Here is a 4,107-nt window from a genome sequence, read left to right as displayed (position 1 = left end):
ACTTTTCCCGAGGACATCATGACATGGGTCAAGTTTTTGGAATCCCTTTGTCTTATTGTGAAATCCTTTTAATCCATGCTTCAATGAAGTTTATTATTATTTAATATTTTGTGTAATTTAGTCTATTCATATGGTTCATCTTATGAAGGCATCACACACACACACACACACACACACACACATACACACACAGACAGTTACTTCATCTAACAATACTTGTTGCATCCAACTACAAACACATACCTTTTGGCAATGCATTTTGCTATGGCTCCTGTAGATAACTCTTGGTTTGCCATTGCATCGGGCTGTAGTTGCTCTAGCACCTCATTTGGAGGGTGTTGTTGACTATGCTTTGAATCATTGTGACATCCAACTATATGCACTCGAGTTTAAACTTGAGTTGTTGCCTTACGGGAGATTACCTTGTGCTTTATTATACACCTCCTTTAATGATAACTCTTAGCTTTTTCTAGGCAGATTAGGTTAAGTGGAGCTATCCACCATAAATATATTTTTATCTAAAAAAACTCCGCACCCATTTTTTGGTTATCTTATAGGTATCACCACTTAATATAGCTCTTACCAAGTTTACTTAGACCCCATTTTTGGCCTCATACCTGGCCGAGAGTGGACGCTTCGGATTTGATCGTTTTACCTAAGATTTATCACTTTGTCGCGACACTCATAGTGCGTCACGATCTCATTTTGATGACCTTGCTTGATGATGGGTTGCTTGGTACGAATTCTTTGTCTTCCTCTCTTGGAATGATACTTAGCTGTTAAACCTCCTACATTCATATTGAGAAAGATCGATGCTAGGCCGTTGCGTCACCTCCACAACTGAGTACTTTTGGAGATCTTCCTTGCCTCTTGCACTATATAAGGTGAGGGCCTCTTCCCTTCACTTAGACTTGGTCTCCCCTGGCACTTTAGAGAAAATCTTGGGATTACGTATGCTCACAGGTTATATATTTTTTATTTCAATCCTTAAATAAACCCTTGCTTTGTTGGGTGGTAACAGGTTTTTCTTGACATTAAGAATATTGAAAGAACTGTTCATTTGGAATTTTCTTTAGCAAATGAATATGGTATGATAACCTAGGTATTGATATTTACACATCAATAAAGGGTTTTTGCTTCTTGCTTGGTGATGATTACATACATACTTAATCTAGTTTTTTGTTGCTGTACTAAAAAATGGCATCAAATTTGACATGCATATGGATACTGATCTGGTTTTGTTACTACCCAAATGTGTTGTATTATGGTGATATGGAGGAGACTGTTTTGACTTACAAAAATTTGGATATTGGCTATAATCAGATTGATGAGATGGATTCCTAATATTGGCTGAACTCTGACACTATTTTGTGAGAAAGGCCTTTTTCAAGGAAAGTTGTTAAACTGAAGCTTGGACACAATACATGAAGCATTTGAATTTCTGATGGTCTTTTTTACTTGAAAATAAACTGGTTTTTTTGGGGCTTCAATCCTGCTCACTTTACTTGAGAATTTTCTCTATGCTATCTTTGAAGTAGTTGCCTATCATGAAAACTTATGAAAAATTAGTGTTTTTGCATAAACATGCTACCTATGGTGAGTATGGTGTTGAAAGCCTGGTGGCAATGCTGGTTATGCCGCCATATAATGTATGTAAACAATCTGACGTTTGTACCAATCTGGTTTTGATACTGATTTGATACCTATGGTGAGTATGATGTTGAAAACTTGGTGGTGATGCTGGTTATGCTGCCATAGAATATATGTAAACATTCTGACTTTTGTACAAATCTGGTTTTGATAATGATCTGATTGAACAATAGGTATTGATTTGGTTTTTTTACTACCTAAGTATGGTTGGGTATTGTGATATGGGGGAAACTATTTGCTTTGACTAAATAAAAATCCTAACCTACAGCTAGTTGCTTGGATGTCTGGCTTAGATCTGGTCCCATTTTACAACCATATTCATATATATATATTCCACTACATTTTGTTCTTGGTGGTGATGCTGCCTTAAAAGATATATATAAACTATCCCTATTCTGGTTATGATGTTATAAAGGGGGACCCTGGTGGCCTTAACTTACAAACCTCAGGTCAAATCTGACCTACAGCCTGTTGCTTGGATGACTGGCTTAGATCTGGTTTTTATTAACCATATTCATTCCATTACAGCTAGTTCTTGCTGCCTTAATTTTTTTTAAATAAAACCTTATATATATTATGACTTTGTTACCAATCTGACACCGATCTGGTTTTATGATACTTCAAACGTATAGGTACTGATCTGGTTTTTCTGGTGGTACTTTACTACCTGGCTTTGGTGCACTGAGGAGTTGAAGTTTTACTTGAAATTTATGAGAAAATCTCTTTGATGATCTAAGCAGATCTGCTCACTTGGTCTCTATGGATTAACATAAATAAAATATTGAAATTTGGCTTTAGCACAAAACAGGTTGGAACTTTTCTAGCCAAGTATGGCTTAAATTTGGATAAATTGTACTTCGGGCGTGCTCACTGAGCTCGAATAAATACTATCTAAAACGTTTTTGATGGATCATTGTGGCACTGATTAAGGGGTGACTTGAGAGTATTTTTTACCATAAGAAATGAGCTCCATTTTTTGTGGCTGTGGCTGATACTTCCTAGGCAGACTAATCTAGCTTCTATTTTAATACTAAAGAAAATCTCTTTATGGTACTTAAATGGGTGCTGATAGGTGAACATGCCTATTGCAAATTAAAAGATTTCTCATTTAACTCAGGTTCTTGATGGCTGACCTAAGCCTGGGTTTTTTCATACAATGGTTAGCTAAAGAAATACATAGGATGATATGGCGTAGTCGACTTCTTCTCACAGTAAATGGTTATTATAAAGAGAAATTTTTATAACATATGAAGCAATTCTGGTAGGATTACTTTGTAATTTATCTACTTTAATGTATAGGACATTAGCTAGTCTAATAATTTTTTAGTTTGACATGGATAACAACTGATAGGTTCTTTAAGCCTGCCATAGGTAGCCAAGTCTAACATATCTGTTGTCTTGACTATATGGATGCAGGTGAAAATTTTATCTTGGCTTAAAAAGGTTTAGCTTGCTGCAGTCTGACTTTGAAAACACTTGATGATCCAACTGGGATAGTTATGATCCCTTTGTACAAACTCATTTGGAATGATACTTCATTCTTATTATGCTGTACAGTTATCAATCAAAGACTAAGTTGTTTCTGTACTTATCTTTGCCTAGACATCTTTAGCCTGTGGCCGGCGGTCCCTTGCTCCCAATCATACCTAGCTAGGTATGTGGTGCCTCCCGAGCAGAAGCTCATGATGTTATGCATTGTATGAAAAACATTGAAAAAGGCTCCCTTTTCCTATGTGAGAAAAGCTTGTTCTTAAAAAAAGATGTTTTGAAAAACAAAGGTAAGAACATGTTTTTCAAAGATATGAATATTGCACTATAGCTATTGAGTCATTGCTTGGAGTGGGAAGAGGATATCCCAAACTATTGTCCATTTTTTTTTCAATCAAAGCAATGCATGGGAGAGAGCTATTAGGGGCTTTAAAGGAAAACTCAAAATTTGAAAATATTGATGTTTTAAAGTTTTCAAAAAAGTCTCTTTAAAGGTAATAAATTTTGTAATAGTGGCCAAGAAGCTATCCAAAACATTATCATGATGAAAAAAGGATAGCTTAATTAGAGAAATATTAATTTTGCCAATCTTTTTTTTTTTGCAATGTCCATATTATGTGGACTATTTTAAATATTGAACCAAGCAAAAAAAAAAACATCACCATGCCAGATTGGTCATGACTACACACATTCATCCCAATACGGTACCATTCACAACAAAGCAAACCATGTTCCATCCCCTTTACAAGGAGGCATAACCAAATAAGGTACCACTCATAAAAACCTTGGACAAAAAGCCAAGAGAAGAAAGAAACCTCAAGGAGCCACCATGGGGACAACTTGCCACACATCCACCATGCCAGAAGCATCAATCAGATTGGCCACCCTTTGCCCTTCCTACGAGGAGGTGGGAGCGACGAATTTCTTGACGAGCCAACAAAAGAGGGTCAATGCAAGGAAGGAGCATTG

The sequence above is a fragment of the Adiantum capillus-veneris genome, chromosome 18, assembly GCF_014529385.1.
Source record: "Adiantum capillus-veneris isolate H3 chromosome 18, ASM1452938v2, whole genome shotgun sequence".
NCBI lineage: Eukaryota > Viridiplantae > Streptophyta > Polypodiopsida > Polypodiales > Pteridaceae > Adiantum > Adiantum capillus-veneris.
The sequence above is the reverse complement of the archived record's forward strand: the minus strand, read 5'-3'. Positions refer to the sequence as shown.